Source organism: Crocodylus porosus, unplaced genomic scaffold (genome assembly GCF_001723895.1).
Source record: "Crocodylus porosus isolate Cpor-Errol unplaced genomic scaffold, CroPor_comp1, whole genome shotgun sequence".
Lineage (NCBI taxonomy): Eukaryota > Metazoa > Chordata > Crocodylia > Crocodylidae > Crocodylus > Crocodylus porosus.
In genome coordinates, this window is record NW_017728886.1 from 111,318,692 (window position 1) to 111,338,687 (window position 19,996).

The window sequence follows — 19,996 nt, forward strand, 5'->3', positions numbered from 1 at the left end:
CTGTAGCAGGGGCGAACAATGCATCTTCATTTTCTTTATGGTAATCTCTCAAATAATTGAAAGCTTCTCTCCTGTGCCCTCTTAATCTCCTTTTCTCCAAACTAAGCATACTTGGTTTCTTCAGACTTTCCCTGTGTGGCTTGCTTTCCAACCCTTTGTTATCTTCATTGCTTGTCTCTGGACTCTCTCCATTTTCTCCACATGCCTTTTAAAATGTAATGCTGTAATGGATGCACTATTCTAGCTGAGACCAAACCAGTGCACTGGGTGTGTCTACATGAGATGCTACTGCGCAGTAACTTTGCCAGGCACTACCATGGTGCAACACTACTGCTTATTAGTAATGAGCTACTACAGAGTAGCCCATTGCTACTGCACAGTAGTGTCAGAAGAAAGCCATGTGGGGACATGCCCATGGGGGGGGAGAAGGGGTGGTGAGCTGGGTGCCACAAAGCCTCATGGGTTGCCAGCAGAATGCAACATACTATGAGGCACAATGGGATCTGGTACAGATATTTGTTATGGTGCTAAAGTCTGATTGCACATCTGTCTAGGGTTATCTTAGAGCAGGATCTGCCATTTTTACAGGACTCTGTGCCCTGACCATTTGTTCAGTTACAGGTGTAGAGCACTTTTTGCATGCTTACCATACAGTAAGTGTAACTTTTGAACCTGGCCTCTTCCAGCATCCAATAAAAATGTTACACAGCATTGGACCTAGAACAGACAAATGCGGAACCCCACTCCTCCTAATCGAACCTGGATCTATTTATAGTTAAACTTTTGGCATTGGTCATTCAACCAATATCTTTGCAATGGTAATTGAATCTATTCCATGGTTCTCCAACTTACTTATGAGAATGGTATGTGGGGCTATTAAGTTGTAACTACTTTTCAGCTATATGACATCCACTGCATGTCCCATCCACCAAATAGCTATTCTATCAAAAACAGGAAATCAAGTTTAACAGACAAGTTGGTTGATAATGATTTCACCATCCACATATTTTTAAATTAACTTTTATAATTTGCCTTGGTAACCTCCCAGGTATTAGTCAGTCAGAATGACTGACTAATGTTTAATTCCCCAAATCCTTCTTTTTCAAATTAAAATAAAAGATGAGCACTATGTTAGTCAGTAGTGCCACGATTATTCCACCCAGTTCCTTCAAAGCTCTGGAGTGAAATCCAGTTTGGACACTGTAGGACACCTATGGGTGCTGGCCCAGTACACCTGCCTTAAGTTTCCCTCATGGACACAAGGCCCAGCATGTAGTGCTCCTACCGAAGAGTTGTGGAGCATCCCATGGGTAGGCACAGCTTGTTGGGGAGGGCCACCCCACCCCATATTCTACCTTTCATCCCACCGCACCCTCAAAACGTCCACCCCATTCCCTAGCCCCATGTCCTTCCTCTCCCCAGTTGCCCTTGGGATTTCCTCCTATATTCCTGAAACTGACTGACTGGGTGTATCTTGGCCCCACTTCTGAATGCTGCTCCAGTCTGTCCTTACCGTTTGCCTGCTTCCCCCTAGATGCCATGCAAGTCTCTAATTTAGTCTGTGGTGCCCCCCTATTCTCCCTCTCCTGATCCCCAAAGCTAGCTTAAGTGCCCTAAACCTGATAGTAACTAATCTCCCTGGAGTTCCCTCTGTTTCCTCTCACATGCCTGGCACAGCTATGCCTTCCCACTTCCTGGACTGCCAGGTGGCCATGGCCAATTGGCCCAGTGAAGCAGCCTTGACTACATGGGACTGGGGCTTAAAAGACATCCACTTCTATAAACATGGTTTAAACTGATGAGGTAAATTTAGATCTGAAGCTAAGGGAAACTGTTGTTTGTACATAATTCTATAAAAGGAGAGCCCTGCAACAATAACTGAGTTACCATAAATGGGGTTGGAGTTGAGAGAGCTTCCTCAGTCAAATTATAGCTGACTTGAGGGTTCATTTCAGAGGTCAGTTCAGACATTTGGCTGAGTTTGGTTAAAATACAGCTCTAACTGTAGGTGATTTGTGGTTTGGTATACTTGGGAATTACACAGCTCTGGTTTATTGTTTTGGAGAGAATTTCATAATCTTCTCTATGAATAGTCAGGTGACTGGCAAAATCTCACCGTGTTCTAACCAGAGGTTATCAAGAACTGGAACAGTAAGAAGCCTGTGGAAATTCTAGAAAACAGGTCTTTGGTAACATTAAATAACTTCCTGTGCATATTTCCCCATAGTCTAGGACTGGGACTTAATAGATTTTTTTCCGTTAGTAAACCAGAGTCAGAGAAGATAGATCACTCTAGAGATATCCGGTTCAATGCTCTCCCTGTATCAGAGACATCAAGTACATGGGTGCTCAAGGGCTCTGACCCCTCTTGGGAAGAGATCTGTCCCCTGAAATGTGTAAAACTTTGCACATGTCCATCATCTTAGGCCCCTACTCCCCAGCAAAAATGTCTATGCCCTGTATAGTATCCATTTCTGTTACTGCCTGAGACAGCATACTGGGCTAGATGGACCATTGGTTTGACCCAGTATGACACTTCTTTTGTTCTTATTATTTTCTTACTGTACTTACTATTCTGCTGTAATAACGCCACTCATGTAAGCTGTATTTCCCCATAGGTGAAAGCTGTAAAGTGCCTGTGAATAACACAACCACATTGTGTGTGGTAACATTTTATTTATCTATATATATGACAAAATTATGGATATTTTTGTCTTACAAAAATAAATAAATAAATATTTTGTAAGATAATGTCCATAATTTTCACTTTAAGAAGGTAAGTGTTGCAATATTATGTTATAAAGCCATATTGGCCATATTTAACCATGAAAATCTCAACTATAAAAACGTTACTACCCACAGTAAGACAAATGAGACATCAACAAATTCCTCATAGTTGCTCAATAACAGTTTGCTCCTTGCCATCCCAGGAAACCAGTGGTCTTAACTGTACATTTGAATCATGTCTGTCTTGTATGTATAAAGGTTTGTAAAATGGTCAAGATGTAGTGTAGTACATTATGGCTGCTTGCAAATATGGACGGGGGGAAGCGATGCTTTACTTTAAACTCAATACGCTCCTGCACTGAGCCCAGCACATGCCCAGAACAGGCAGTGCCTTAGTTGCAGCCAGCTTTCTCAGTGTCTTTAGTGGGTTTTTCTGGGCATTTTTATCTAAAAGCTAATTGAATCAGCTTCAGTTAAAAGTGCCAAAAAGCCCCACTAAAGAACCTGATTTATACAGATGCTGTAAAGCCAAAGCAAAGCAACATGCTACTGCTTCCAGTAGAGTGCATTTCCCTTCTACCCTCTCTCCCCTCCACCCATGTCTATTGGTGTCCTCCATGTATAAAAAATGAAACTGCATAAGTTTTATTCATTAATTCATTTTAATGACAATGTCTAGGGTCATTAAAAGAGCATGTCAGGTTTCCTACCCACTTCCTACTGTCATCCATTTCAGTTCTCCCTTGGTGACAAATCCATAAGGAAAAGCATACCAAGCTCAAGCAGTCTCTGCAGAAAAGAATCGTGGTTTTCCACTGCCCCTACAGTATAGCACAGTCTTCAAGTTTTTTATATTGAAGAGGTTTTATATATGCAGTCTTGTAGTACCTCTAAAATAGATATAATCTTAATATTCATATGAATAAAAAGTAGAAAATGACAGACTTAACAAATTGTGATTTGATTTAAGGATTCCTTTCTACTGTATATTAATGTAAAGCAGGTCTCACATAACAGAATATTTTCTGTTTAGAATGTGTTGACATAATGCTTCTGTAATGTTGTGACTTGGTAACATATAACAACCTCATTTAAAATTAGCAACATACAAAATTAAACACAGAAAAACAGATGTATTAAACATTGCTAATTGATCTAAGCAACTAATTGCAAATAGTCAATTCTCATTCTATGGGGATGTTTTTAGTGGGGTCCCATGGAGATCTGCTGCTATTCCATATATTTATCAATGATCTGGAAGAAAATATTGTTTCACTACTGCTAACATTTTCAGATGAGAGAACCTTGTCAAGAAATCCAGCTATTTGAATAGCATGTGTTTTAATAGGACCAAAAGTAAGACTGTACTTTTAGAAGCACAATGTAGACCCCATTTTTAGAATGAGGGGCTGTACTTTGGAAAAAAAGTGGCACTCAGAGGGCACATCTAGATGTGCAAATGCTGCTGAATGGGTTTGCTCCAGGATAACTTCCTCTGGGGTAAACCCATCCTGGGCAGGTGTCTACATATGCACCCATTTGGGAGCAAATTTATTGCTGCTGGCAGCAGTCTGCTCCCATCCCCTCCAGCCATGCACCAGCCCCCTGCAGCATCCAGGGGCAGCTGGAAGCTCTGGCCACAGGCATCTGTGGCCAGTGGCCAACTTTAAAAGGCAGCCCTGCTCCCTGGCCACCTGCCTCCCTGGCCTGAAGATCTCTGTGCCAACATGCTGCAGCTCTGTTGTCAGAGGCTGTGCTCACTGAAGCATAACTGCTGCACCTCCAGGAGTGATATCCAGTGCCCTGGGCTCTTGCTGAACACCCTGGTTTCCATGCTGGCCTGCCATGGCAACCATCACCTAGTCCAGGTCAGTTTTGTCCCTGGCAGCCCCCCTGCATCTCATGGCTGCCTGCCTGCCTAGATTCATCGCACCATCCCAGGCCCCCTGCCACCATGCTACTGCCATCCAGACCCTGTGCTGGACCCTAGCAGGGATACCAACCATGTGTACCACCAGTGTCATCTGCATGCTCCTGGGGCTCCACGTCTGCCATCCTCCACTACATCAGCCACCTCTTTGGCACGGGCAAGGCAACTACTAGGTAGGCTGTACTGGAGGTCTGTGGCACCCTCCAGGACATGCTGTGGCATGTTGTCCTCCACAACTCTGTGGAGATGATGGCGGGGTTCTAAACCTTGGGCTTCCCCCAGTGCACTGGGGCTCTGGGCAGGACCCACATGCCTATCACCTACCTGCCCAATGGTGACTGTCCATTCTACAGCCAGTGGGGCTTCCACTCTATTGTGCTCCAGGCTGTCATCAACAACCGTGGTGCCTTCACCAATGTGATCGCCACCTGGACAGGCAGTGTCCATGCTTCTGCAATTCTGCCCTGCCAGCCCTAGTGAAGAGCGAGTGCTTTGCAGCAAGGGTACCAGACCTCCAGCTGGGCACAGTGACAGTCCTGCCCCTTCTCATCAGGAACCGCATCTACCTGCTCCTCCCCTGGCTCATGCAGCCATACACTGGCCAGCTGGACCCTCACCAGGCACACTTCAACTGTTGTCTAGGCTGGACCTGTGCGCTGGTGGAATGCACCTTTGGGCACCTGAAGGGATGTTGGCATACCCTCACCACCTGTCTCGAGTTCACTGAAGCCAACATCCCCTGGGTCATGACCACTGTCTGTGTGCTGCATAACATCTGTGAGGCCTGTGGGAGAGCTGTATTGCAAGGCCTGGGTGGAGGAGGTGCAGTAGGCAGAGGATGCCTGGCATCAGGAGCACTAGCTGCGGTGGCAGTAAAAGCAGTGGACCCCCCTGCTGAGGCCCCACATGAACCGATCACTCAACAGTAGGGGCCAGGGTAACCGGGTGTGAGAGGCCAACCAATTCCTCCTGCACTCCCCACTGTAAGCCATCTGGATAGCCCACCCTGGACCCTAGTCCTACCATGCACCCCCAGCACTGCGCTTACTGCAGACAGTTCTCAGAAAAGCACTTTATTCCCCTCCATAAACACAGAACCCCTCCCTCCTTCCCCAACACCAGACCCTGTACCCATCTTCCCCCACCCCCACCTTGACCTTTATGCAGCACTGGTGCACCAACTAGTTGTGCCTGTGCTGCTGCATGCAGCTTGGGTCCTCATAGACATGTGTGCAGTGCCTGCTCCAGGCAAACTGGTTGAGGGACTTCAGCCTTGTCCCACAATGCCACAAGGTCCACGGTGTTCTCTTGGGACCACGTGCAGCCCTGGGAGATAGTGTGTGCCATCAGGGATGTTGTCAGTATGGCTCTCCTGATGAGTCACTGGGCTTTTGTGCAACAATCCAGGTGCTGGCAGGCCTGGGCAGATACTTGCAGCACCCAGCACAGGGTCATGGCATGGGACAGGTAGGTATGTGAGGTCTGGGTAGGTTGCTTCAGCTGGCCTGGAGCAGGCACTGGAGCAGGACCCAATGGCCAGAAGTGGGCTGCGGTTGGCCCAGGGTGCTGCTGGGTCTGGCAGCTGCCTCCAGCAGCCAGTACAGTGTGACAGCATGGGACAGGTAGTCACATGGTGTTGCAGTGTTAGGAACCAGCACTGGGATCCAGGCAGGCTGCTGCAGCTGTCCTGGGGCCCTTGCTATACAATGCAGTGGCCAGAGGCTGGCTGCAGTTGGTCCAGTGTCCCTGCAAGCTTTTAAGGGCCAGGGCCTGGGGCAGGCTGGAGAATCTCCCAGTCCCATGGCCCTGGGGATAGCTTGAGGGATCTAGTTGGTGGCTGGATCCCATTTCCCAGCAGCCCCTTTCCACTGGCTGGGGCTCGTTTCCAAGGAGACTACAGCAGAAGCTGCACTGTAATAGTGTGAGGCTGGGATTTTCATGGAGACCAGCCCCAGCAGCACTTGCAGGGCACTTGGTAGGGCATGGAGCTGCTTGGGAGCCAGGCTGGGATCTTGTAGTGGTGACTAGGGCTGTGCAAAACAGCACCGTTTTGTTTTGACTTCTGTTTAGCTGTTTCAATGGGATGATGTTTCGTTTCGAGTTTCATTTTGTTTTGAAGCACTGCTCCATTTTCTTTTCTCAAAATTTTTCCGCTGTTTCAATGTTTTAGCCATGGGCTGTAATGGGAAAGCACAAACTGCCTATAACATTGTCATTTTTTGGTAGATTTGGATGCAAACAATGGAGATGGTAGCCCCTGTTGAGGCCACAAAGCCTGCCAGGTTTCAAGGAGATGGGTGCAGGGGTTTCTGGTAAACTGTGCCTCAAGCTGCTGACAAGCAAAATTCATGACATGTGTGACTGTGTGTGTTAAGGCTCACCCTTACTGGTGCTGGGGCCTCTACATGACATGGTAGTGTGCCACAGTGAGGTCTCCTCCTCCCTTAAAGCCTCAGTCTGGTCCACCACTTTAAATAACAAGAGATAATAATAACTTAGTAAGCAGCACAGTAGCATCAGCAGCATCTCAGGCAGCCAAACTGTCACAGAGCGTTTCTTTCCTGTCCTGCAGGAGCTTCTTCTCCAGCAGCTGCCAGAGAACTCTCCATGCCAGCCCCAGCCCTGGGGCTTAGATGTGCCCAGGACCCTGCCTTCTTCCGGTCACCTGAGCGGGTTGTTGGTCTAAGGACATGGCAGTAGCAGACAAGGTTCTTTGGGTCAATCTAATCTGGTATCTTTTAACAAACCAACTGAATAGTTACAAAAATATATCTTAGCAAGCTTTCGGGTTGAAAAACCCTTTGTCAGGCTGAGGAAGCACCTGCAGTTCATGTGTGTGCTGTTCCTGGATGGCAGGAATAATAAAGAAGCCAGAGGCTGGCATGCAATGCAGGCAAAGCCAGTCAGTGAAAATGGAAATGGAAGCATCAAGGGGTGAGGGACAGGATGGGGTGGGGGGGCGGGAGGTGGATATAGCAGTGCAGGTAAAAGTGGAGAGGTACCTGGGGAGTCTGATGTCCAGCAGGTTGTATTGTCTGAATTCCAGTGTCTGTATTGAGTTTACATAGGAGGTAGATGAAGTGCAGTGCTGAACACCCTCTCACTTGGAACACTGGTAGGTGGACAGCACAGGTGTTCCCAGGCAACTGTGGCCACATCTGGCTGCAGCTTGCCCAGTAGGCCAAGGGGTCACACAGCAGTGACTCCACGTCCTCCGTGAGATGGGCAGCCACCAAGGCCAGAGCACTACCTGCCTTGTGGTGGGGTCTGGTGCCTCCGGACCCAACCATAGAAGCCATGACCTTGGTCCACGTTGGCAGGGCCTGTGATGGAGAGGGAGATTGGCTGGTGGATGGCATGCTAGCATGGGACAGTGGATCCCCCTCTTCCATGTCCCCCTGCCTCCGCCATTCTGCCTCCCTGACTCTCTTCATCAGCACCTCCATCCACTGATTCAGGCTTTGGCAGCTGCATATGCTGCCCTTCACCCTCAGGTCATACACAGCAGCCAGCATGTGGACTGTACTGGACCACAAAGGATCAAGCAATTTCCTGATGCCCTCCTTCAGTCACCTCACCAGTGCCCGCATGTCTGAGAGCAGCTTTCCCCAGCTGGGAACATTGATCCCCTGGAAGCTCTCCATTTGACTCTGAGCTTCCCTCATTATGGGTAAGGAGGGCATCAGCAGCGCTGAAGGTCTCAGTGGCCTTGAGGAAGGGCTTGAGGACCACCAAGATCTGGGAGATGGTATCCCACTCAGATCTGTTGCGGGGGTGGGTGCTGATAACAATCTTCCCAAGCAAGGCCATCTCATGGATAACCTTCTGTTGCTTCACCAGCCTCTCAAGTATTAGGTATGTGGAGTTCCACCACGTTTCCGCATCCTGCATGATTTTGTGCTGTGCGATGTTCAGCTCTGCTTGTTTGTCCTACAGCATCTTGCCCCCCTGTGTGCTCCGGTGGAAGTAGTGTGCCACCTTCCTGCATTTGGAAATGAGCTTGCTGGTTGTGCTGGGGCCATCACTGGCAGCCCTGTCCCCCTCCAAGGCATCCCTGATTACGAGGTGAAACTTATGTGCCAGACAGCAGATGCCAACAAAGTTGACACCATGTACTGCCTTGACCATGTTGGTCCCATTGTCAGTGACCAGGAATCTGCGGGTGACTTTGCCCTGCCCAACAAGCCACCCCTGAACCATGCAGTTCATGGCTCCCATGATCTCTTGCCTTGTGGGACTCATCCACCACCTTGGCTTGAAGGAAAGCCCACTGATGGCCTGACTGGTTACACCAGTGTCCTGTGAGGGAGAGGTATGCAAGATCTCCGCCCCAGCTGCTCCAGATGTCTGAGATGAAGTGTAAGGGCACCTGCGGACCTGCTTTGTGCAGCTTCTCCCTCAATACTCCCTGCATGCCTCATACAGGGGGGGCACCACCATCTTACTGAAAGTGGTGGGTGCAGGCACTTGGTATGATGGGGCCACAAGCGCCATGAGCCATGTGAACCCTGGCTGCTCAACTAAGAAGAAGGGCTGGCCATCAACAGGAAGCATCTCCCCAATGCTCTGGGTAATCTCGCTCGCCCTTGCAGCGCGCCCCACTTGCCGTCTGCTTTTTCGCCACTGTTCCAGGGTGGCCTGCCTCTGCTTTGGGGAGGGTGGGGGCTTTGGAGTGAGATGGGGAATTCCCTTTGGGCACACTCCCACTGGTGTCAGGCTGAGGAGGGCAAGGGCACGGTGCCTGTGGAGATGCATCCGCATCCCCATGGTGCTCATGTATTTTGTTCCCTTGCCTCAGCTGGTTTTGGCTCGGCAGTGGATCATCTACCAGCTCAAAATGATCCCAGACCACACTACCCACACATTTCTGGGGTACAGGCGCATGTGTGGTTGCTGCTGCACTGTCCTCCTCAGCAGGAAGAGGCACAGCAACAAGAGGAGTAGACTCAGCTGAGGCACTTGTCTCTGCAACCTCTACCTCAGCCTTTTCTGAAGTGCCTTCTAGGGAAGGAGACCTGGCTGTAGGGAAAACTTGAGGGGTATGGAGCACAAACTCAGATGATTCCCCCTCCAGAATTTCCCTTGCTAGGGCACTCGCATCCAGCTCCAGCTCTTCCTCTGCCAGTTAAAGGCTCATCATGGGAAGTGAAATGAGGGTAAAGACTGTTGTGCTGGTGCTGCTGTTTGTTGTCATGGTGGTAGTGGGGTGGGGGTTATGTCTGGTGCTCTTGTAGGGGATGCAGACTCGGGCACGGGCAGTGGCACTGGCACTGCTCCCCTCTCCTTGCTGCCTGTACTAGTGGAAGTTTCATGGCTGCTTGTTGTAGCAAAGCAGCTACATCTCAGTTTTTTTTTGGGGGGGGGGAGGGGAGGGTAACTTACTAAACCCCCTCTCTTGCCCTTCCCTGAAGGCTTGCCAGCTGCCTTTCCAGCATGCTTCATGGTATTTCATAGTCTCTTGTTTTTGCCTTGGTGTGCTGGAAAATCTGTCTCTTCTTCTGTAATGTTATCTATCTGATTTAGGTAGATTATTAAGATAATTTGCTCCTGGTCAGTGTCTACACTGTGTTACTGCATAGTTAACTACTTAGGAGTTAATTTGCTACTTGTATTTGTAGGTAGCAAATTAACTCCCTAGTCAAACAAATTACTGCATAATAAGTGTCTGCATGTGTAGACTGTATCACTGACTGCACTGTAAAGTGTCTCATGTAGACATGCCCAGCAGGTCTTAAGGGTCATGTGCTCCCAGTGTAATACACTCATTAAGAAAGAGCACTTGCGATCCATTGATATATAAAGGCAGCAATATCACATAAAATTAAGACAGTTGCTATGTCTGTGTGTGACCATAATCAGACAAGTATTGGAATAAATGTGTCCAATTCTGATGTCTACTGATTTGAAAAAGTTGTTGATATACTAAAAAATAAAATAAAATTCAGAAATAATCTGTGAGAGTGATTCAAGCTCTGGAAAACATCAGAATGACTTTGTAACTTTGCTGTATGTGTAAAAGCATTGGAAAGTTCCCTTCAGTGTTTTTAAGGAAGTCTAGCTTGAAAGAATCAAGTATATAGTGTTTTTGCTGCAGCATCTTTACAGCTCTAGTGACACTCAGGTTTTGGTAATTTATTGAATGAAAAAGTCCCTTCATCTCTTATTTGTGTAAATTTAGAAGCAAGCCTTATGTGCTAATTTTAATTTCGAGTTAAAGCCAATTTTTCCTGACACAATTAACTTAACTCAAGCAGTTTACTAAAATAACAGCAGCAAGCATTTTGCTAGATATGCTTATAGAGTCTGGCTTGAAAAAAAGCTGATGCACTTTCACCATCTTAACCAGCTACATTCATTCAGCTACATTTAGGACTGATAATTCCGTTTATGTCCTGGCTTTGCTTTCACAGTATCTGACAGAGTAGTCTACAGGCTTCTCTAAATGAATTACTTTATAACAAGAGTGGGCAAAATATGGCCTGTGGGCCAGATTCAGGCTACCAAGCCATTCTGTCTGGCCCGTGGGGCCCCTAAAAAAATTTAGAAAATGCCCCTGGCTTCTGAAAAAGATGACAGGAACTAGGGGCAGTAGGACCCAGGGGAAGCCAGGGCAGGCTCCTGCAACAGCAAGACCCACCTAACCCTGCCTCCCCTAGCTGGAAGTCCCTGCAGAACAGAGGCTTCTGGTTTGGGACCATGGGGTTATTCATGCCTGGGCTGGCATGGAAAATTCAGGTAAGAGTGGGGGGGGGGGGACTGTGGGAATTGCCCCAGTCCTCAGGGCTGGGCCAGCTCCTGCTGAGTCCCAGAATTCAGCCATGTGGGGTCCCATGATCTGGCTCTGCAAGAGCTGCTCTGCCTCATGCAGCAGGAGTGAGCAGGAGGCCAAACCACGCCACAGTCCGCCCAAAACCGCCAAGCCATCAGCCAGCTCCCCTCTCTCCCTGCTGGGGCAGCCTGGCTCTGTATACCCCTATGAGCTCATGCCCTGTGCTCCTGCCACCCCTCTCTGGGCCATGCCAACGCTGACCCAGGACACTGGTGCAGGCCCCATGTTCCCTCACGCTGCTCGCTTCCAGTTCTTCCACCTCTGCTTCCACTTTTCCCACTTTTTTCTGCCTGTTCATCAGCTGTTCCACCTACATCCATACTCACATACACATCCACACAAACTTCCATATCCACCCACCCACCATAGGCAATACATAGGGGGGACATGGGGAGGCATGTGCCACCTCAAAGCTGCCGCTGGCTTCTGCGGGTGGTCGCCGATCGCTACCTCCCCCCACCCCCTGCCCATCGCCAAAACCACTGCTGCAATATACAAGAGTAAGACTACATTTTGAGCTATTATACAATCATTTCTACATATGCAGCACAAACGCACACAAATCAGGACAAAAATATATATTTTTAAAATTAAATTAAAATATATTATTATGGGTGTTTGATTTTTAGTATATAATTTGGTTTTTTCCCCCTAAGATGGCAAACCTTCTTCTCCAAAGGAGTACTTCCAGGGGCAAGGGGAGGGACTTCTGGTGGCAAAGGACAGAGGTTAGGGGCAGGACTTCCAGTCCCAAGATGGCAAGTGGGGGAGGGGGTCAGGACACCTGCCAAAGGGTGGGGCTACCCATGCAGCCCTCAACAACTTGCCAAAACTCGGTAAGCAGCACTCTGCCCAAAATAATTGCCCTCCCCTGGTCTATAAGAACATGTATACGCATGCCTGATGCCTGCTCCAACATGTACTAATTAGGCTTTGAGCAGCCTCAACATCATATGTATTCAGCGTCCCCACACTTCAAAATGGTGGCAAGGGCACTTTAACTAAAGCTCATCAAACAAGCTTTAGTTAGAGCGCTCCACCCCCATTTTGAAGTGTGGGGATGCTGAATACATGAGAGGCTGTGGACACTTTAATTACAGTGGCTCCAGAGAGCCACTCTAATTAAAATGTCTCTCCTCCATCCCCACCACCCCGGAGCATCTGGAAAGGTACCCTAAGTTGTTACACTGTCCTGCCTTTTAACTTGCTCTGGGGTAAGAGGAGGTAGTCAGAAAATTACTGTGAAGCAGCTATTCAATGGTAAGTGCCTGTTCCTTTTAAACATGCTGTCCTTTGTTCTTTTGTCCATACCCTAAGTTTAGAGCTATGATCCAAGTGATCCAGGTTGACTTGGATAGACTGATAAAGTGGGCAGATACGAACCTGATGACATTCAATACTGACAAAGGGAAGGTATTCCACCTTGGGGGAAAAAAACCCTGCAGCATGCTTATAGGCTCGGCAGTTGTACACTCACTAGTACCAAGGCCGAAAGAGACTTGGGGGTCATGATTGACCACAAGATGAACATGAGCCACCAATGTGATGTTGCAGCTGATAAAGCAAACCAAATTCTGGCTTGTATTCATAAATGCTTCTCAAGTAAATCTCAGGATGTCACCTTCCTGCTGTACTCGGCTTTGGTGAGGCTGCAGCTGGAGTACTGCATCCAATTCTGGGCTCCACAATTCAGGAAGGATGTGGAGAAGCTTGAGAGGGTCCAGAGGACAGCCACGCACATGATCAGAGGGCAGAAGAATAGGCCTTATGAAGAGAGGCTGAGAGCTATGGGACTCTTCAGCCTGGAAAAGCACAGGCTCAGGATAACCTGGTGACAGCCTATAAGTACATCAGGGGTTCACCAGAGCGCCCCAAGGGATGACAAGGACCAATGGTCATAAACTCCTCCAAGACCATTTTTGGCTGGACATAAGGAAAAACTTCTTTATTGTCTGAGCCCCCAAGGCCTGAAATAGGCTCCCTCCACAAGTAGCACAAACACCTACTCCGGACTCCTTTAAGAAGCATTTGGATGCTTATCTTGCCGGGATCCTTGGACCCTAGCTGACTTCCTGCCCTTGGGGAAGGGGGCTGGACTCAATGATCTGCTGAGGTCCCTTCCAGCCCTAAAGTCTATGAAATCCCAAAACACCTCACTCAGTTTTGTTTGATTTTGGAGGCAGCTGAATTCTACTGTTGCTTCAGCTGTTGTCATTGAAGTTCCCCAGGTGTCTGAAGTTCTGCTGTTGGGCATAAGCAGAAGTGCCTCAATCTGATCAGCTAAGTGCCTACATTACACACAAGAATCTTTCAGATTCATAAGCAAGATATTCTGTCCATCTCCTATGAAAGGCTTAATAAGGTGAATGTACTCTGGAAGTTTATCGTGTCTATTAAACCAAACAGTATACATGATGCAGTAGTAGCTGTCACTTCTTTTTGAAATATTTGGTGGTGCTGGGGGTAGTCCCCTTTTATGCAGTAGCTCAGTGGTTAGCATTCACCAAAGGTAGATCCAAAGGGGATGCAGTGGTACAGCTGCATCCCCCCCTTTTGGATTGGGGTGCACTGTGAGAGCCTCTGGGGACTTTTTAAAGTCTGAAACCAGGTTAAAAATACCCCCCTTCCTTGACCTTTGCACTCAGAAGCATACCCTCTTTCTTTCCTGTCTTCCCCATGTGCTTTCTTCACTGTTCTGGGAACGGGGGAAGCTTCAGAGCCACTTCTGCCCATGCCAGAGCCACTTGAGCCCAGACCCCTGGGGTGGGCAGAGCTGGGACAGGAACAGCAGTAGCAGCATGGTTGGAGGGCACGTCTACATGTGCAATTAATGTGAAGCTTATTGCACCAGAGTTTATTGGTCACAGACACATTCTTTGAATGTGCACCTAGGACCACAGGGTGTTGAACTAGAACAGAGCAGCTCCAGCTGTCAGTGGGCCTCAGAAATCAGTTTGCCAGTCTGGGGCTGCTCCAACCCAGCTGAACATGCTGTGAAGGGGTTGGATGGGGCACAAGGGTGCTCGAGTGTGGGCAGGCAGCACATGCATTGCTGCAGAGTAAAAGCTGTGCAGCAGGATAGTACTTGTATTTACAATTCCTACTCTGCTGCAGTTTATTACGTTCCTTCGGCCTAATAGGTCCACACGTGTAGGTGCTAAGGCATCTATTGCGAAGCTAATTAGACAACTCCACAGTAAACATCTCCTGTAGATGTGCCTAGAGAATAGTTTCCCCCTCCCTGTCCAGTCTCCCAGTAGCAGGTATGGGGTGGGAAACTCTCCCCCCATCCCTACTGCCACTATTCTGCTCCCCATTCTCAGCTGAGCCCTGCTCTTGTGCAGCATGGCTGGGGTGGGCAGAAGTGGCTCTGCAGCTCCAAGACAGTGGAGAAAACTCAGCAGCCTGCAGTGGAGGGGTAGAAGGACAATGAAGGGGAAGGAAGTGATGACTTTTCACTTGTTTCGTAGTTTTCGTAGACATCAGGGCTGGAATAGACGTCAGAAAATCATCAAGCCCTGCCCCAGGGGCAGGAAGTCAGCTGGGGTCATAGGATAAGCATCCAATTTGCTCTTGAAGGTGTTCAATGTAAGTGCTTTACCCACCTCCGATGGCAGGCTATTCCAGACCTTGGGGGCTCGGACAGTAAAGAAGTTCTTCCTTATGTCCAACCTGAAACGGTCTTGCAGTAGTTTATAACCATTCTACCTTGTCATGCCTTGGGGTGCTCTGGCGAACAAAAGTTCCCCAGAAACTAGTGGTCACCCCTGATAAACTTATAGGTGGCCATCAAATCACCGCTGAGCCTGCGCTTTTCTAGGCTAAAGAGCCCCATGGCCCTCAGCCTGTCATCGTAAGGTCTGTTTTCCTGACCTCTGATCATGTGTGTGGCTCTTCTCTGCATTCTCTCAAGCTTCTCCACATCCTTTTTTGAATTGTGGAGCCCAGAATGGGATGCAGTACTCCAGCTGCGGCTTCACCAAGGCCGAGTACAAGGAGAGAATGAAGTCCTGGGATTTGCTTGAGAAGTATCTAGATGCAAGCCAGCATTTTGCTCACTTTACTAGCTGCAGCATTGCATTGAAGGCTCATGTTCATCTTGTGGTCAATGACGACCCCCAATTCTCTTCCGTAGCGCTGCCGAGCCTATAAGGATGCTGCAGGTTTTTCCTCCCAAGGTGGAGAACCTTGCATTTTTTCAGTGTTAAACTTCATCAGGTTCTCATCCGCCCATTTGCTGAGCCTGTCAAGGTTAGCCTGGATCACCCTCCTGTCTTCTAGTGTGGATGCTTTGCCCCAAAGTTAGGTCTCATTGGCAAACGTGTCCAGTCCACTTCTGACTCCAATGTTCACATCATTAATGAAGATGATGAACAATATGGGTCCAAGGACAGAGCTTTGGGGGACCCCACTGGTCACAGGGCACCATGACAATTGACTTCCATCAATTACCACCCTCTGGGTCCGGCCACAGAGCTAATTTCCCAGCCAGCCGATCGTGGTGGACCCAAGGCCACAATTGGCCAGTTTTGCCAAGGGGTGATCATGGGATACCAGATCAAAGGCTTTTTTGAAGTCAAGATATGTGACATCAATTTCTTCGCCCTTGTCCAGGTGATAGGTTACCTGGTCATAAAAGGAAATGAGATTGGTCAAGCAAGACCTACCTGTTCTAAGGACTTAAAGTCTGAAGGTGATCTTGTGGTGGCTGCACTGGTTGGGGGCAAGGGAGGCTGTGAGCAGAGGATGTGACAGAGCCCCTGAGTGCAGGCAGCTGTTCCCATATCCCTCTCTGGGAAATCCTGGACCCACCCCTAGCATTCACCAGCTGAGTAGGCACATTCCCTCCTTTGTCTAAAGGACCCATTTCTCCCAGCAAAGTATCTTAATCATCAATTTACAGTTTATTCAGGGGTGAAAACACTCCTCATATCTTCTTTTGCAAGTTGTTCATCCGGTCTGAGAAAAAGCATGAGGATGAGCATGACCAACTCATGGTTGAGGAACTCACCAGAGTGGGGATAGGAAAGTCCTGGGTTCCAATCACTGTTTCAATGATTGTTGTACTGTAAGATATATCAGAAGTCTTTGCAGTTGATGAAACCCTCAGTTAATTAGGTAATCTGGTATGCCATTATTATTTGGACAGGGAAAAAAATAAATATAACTCTTCCAGCTTCTGAAACAGTGTGGTGCACCCAAGACAAATATTAGACTTTCCATCATTAGTAGCCAAGACATCTGAAAACGTGCTCCATAGAAGATATGACAAGTTACAAAGGAAGAAATAAGAAAACTTCTCTAGTTCTGTTCTGAAACACCAGTTTCTTTAAAAGGAGGGCTTTCTAGCTCCTAGAAATGTTTCCTAGCAGATTTTACGTCTCCATACAAACACATTTCTTCTACATTTCACAGAACTTCATTGGAATTGCTTCCAGCCATTTTTACAATAGCATCAGAGCTGCTGCTTGCTTCAGAAGATGAAATGCCTCTACTTTGTATTTAAATGAGTGAAGAATATAGCATCAAAAAGAAATTTCATCCTGTAGTTGTTTTGTCCATAATTCACCATCAGTCTCGCATCAGAGTATTCCCTTCTAAAGAGAATATGCAAAAGATTTATCTGTTAATATTGATCTTAACTCATACTAGGCCAGAAAAGTGATGAATACTTTGTGAACAACACATAGGCTGAAATATCTTTATGTAGAATGTTGTTACAAATCAGTCAGGTACCTTGCAAACAGAAAAAGGACATGTGCTGAATAAATTATTTTCTACAATACTTCACCTAGTTCTGAATGGTAATTTCCAACCATGCTATGTTTTTGCTTGGTCTCCCCTCCCCTACCCCCATCCTTCCCTTTCCCCAATCCAAAAGCTGTGTTAAAAGTGGATGCAGACAGAATCTCAAAAAGTCCAATAGCTTCTTTTGCCCTGGAGAATTATAGTTGCAGAACTGGTGAATCCCCTCAAATCTAAATACAAAATGCCCCCTTGAAAAATATGCTAATTTGAAGTTAGACTGTATCTAGTTGTTCACTGTATTGAGAGTAATCTGTATTTTCTTTCTACCTTATAATGTTAATCCATTGGGATATACATCTCATGTCTTGCATATTTTACAGCATTTATTACCCTAATGCTTGACAGATAATCATAATAATGTCATTATCCCCAATGTCAGCCTATATAGTCATCTAGGACCACTTGAGTATCCAAACACTCATCAGATGTAATTACCAGCTTGGTTTTTAAGCAGATAGTATTGGAGAAAAGATGTTTCTTCCAGTGGGGTATTTCAATATTTTGTTAGACTCTTGACCTTATTACTCACTATGTTGTAGAGTAAAGCTGTTATCCCTGGGGGAAAATCTTCTGTATTTGTTTGCACTGGTTTGGTATAAGGTTTCAAAATTGAAATGCCTGAATTGTCTAACAGGAGATATTTGAAGAAAATATTTAGAAATTAAAAGTTAAACCAACTGTTATCCATGAAGTTTCTTTGGTTTTCAGCAGGCAATTCTATCAGCCACTTGAATCCCATTCCTTCTGAATTTTCTCTCAAAGCACTGTATATTTTTGGTTTCAACTTCCACTTACACATACATTTGGGAAGTAACAGCTGCTTGTTCTACTGTTACGCTTTTTCACATGGACAAATTCATTCTTTAGATACTTCTATAGTCTGCACCTAAAATCAGTATAAGTTTTTCGTTAAAAGCATGTCATTGCCAAACTTCAGCCCCTTTTAAGTCTGAAAAAGAGAGCCCATGTAGTTGATGACATTTTCACAGAATTTGTATGTTACAACCCACATACTTTCATTTCATTTTATTTCCCTACACCAGGACTACACTTATGCATATATGTATGCCCACCACCAACCCACGCTTAAAAATAAATAAATAAATAAAAATAAAAAATTCAAACCCTTGATGCATGGTCCTGTGCCCTACAAGAAGAGGCCATAGACAGCCACAAACATCACCTTTTTTTCCTGCCACCCTCAAGTTCAGCCTCAGAGATGCAAAACAAGTCTCCAGGGCTGCTGGCTGCTTTGCTGCTTGGGCCTCAATGGTCTCAGCTGTGCCAAAATTAAAAAAGAACAAAAAAAAGCATTTTGGCCACACTTTCCTCTTCCTCAGAGACTCTCTGAGGTATCCAGTTGAAGCATAGGCCTAAAATCTGTGCCTCAGCATGTCTTGCTGAAGCCTGTACCTTCTAGCACCTGAGCCTTGCCACTAGTCCAATTGGTTCTGGGGCCAATTTTGAGTGAAATTTTTTTTCCCCCCACACGCCCACAAAGAGGTCTGTGCCCACACTCAGCCTTGAACTGATAATCTGATCAAAAGCTCACTATGCAAACTCATAAGCCATACATCGAGATCAGTACCATAGCTTTCCCCATTGCCCTGCCTATACCTGGACCATACTTGCATACCACACCACTCACTACCCCACACTTAAAAAAACAAAACAAAAAAAAGCCCAAAAAACATTTTTTTGACTCAGATAATCATCTTGATCCAAATGTTGCTAGTCCCAGTGAAGGATAAAACTATTTCCATTTACTATCTTGTAAAATTATTGGGCTAAAATATTGAAGATGTTTTAGTAATGGATATTCCTTTGCAATACAACTGTGTGTTAATTACAGCCACTGTTTCTGACCTGGTTGCTCCTTGCTCCAGATGAAGCTATTCAGGTCAACCAGTCCCAGACAGGGGATGGTCCAGAGATCAGTTGCATTTCCCCTTCACAGTTTAAAGTCAGTCTTGAAGTGAAGATTTTCTGTGAATGACAAGCTTGCTGAAAATTGCTGTTTGGAGAAAACTGATACTACTTGCTAAAATTGTTTGAATTTGCCCACCAAAAAGGACAGTAGGAGAGTGTAGCAGACTGCAGACTTGCAGCCTGGAACTGTTAGGGGTGGAGTTGACTCAGGGCCTAAGGGACTCAGCTGGCTCAGTTAGAAAATGAAGGGAAGTTGACTGGCTGGCTTGGAAATAAAAGGAGACAGGAAGGGGAAGTCTAGGAGAGGATCCAGAGATGGAATTGGTGGTGTGGCAGATGAGGTATCCCTAAGAAAGAAAGGAGTATAGAAGGCAAGAACTATTCTGTGGGAGTTGATTGTGGACTGTTTGTACTTTCTGTTGTGCTCTGTGGAGTGGATTAAGCCAGGGTTTGGAGCTTTTGTTGGATTGTTTATATTTTCTAGTTTTCTCTGTGGTGGAAAAGAACCCAGGGCACTACTGCCTGTGAAAACCAGTATGCAATTAAATGGATACATTGACTTGAATATTGGCATGGCACAGCACCTGTTTTTCCATAAACCTGTACTTCCATCTTTCCTTGTTTAAAAAAAAATTGAAGTTCTCCCCCACAGCGGAGGGCACATCTCTGCACAGGGTGGAGAGCATCTGGACCTGCTGACTTGAACACGTCCAGCCCCTCCAGAAGCTCTCTAACCCGGTCCTCCCCAGCCTGAGGTCTGGAGGCATTCCCCT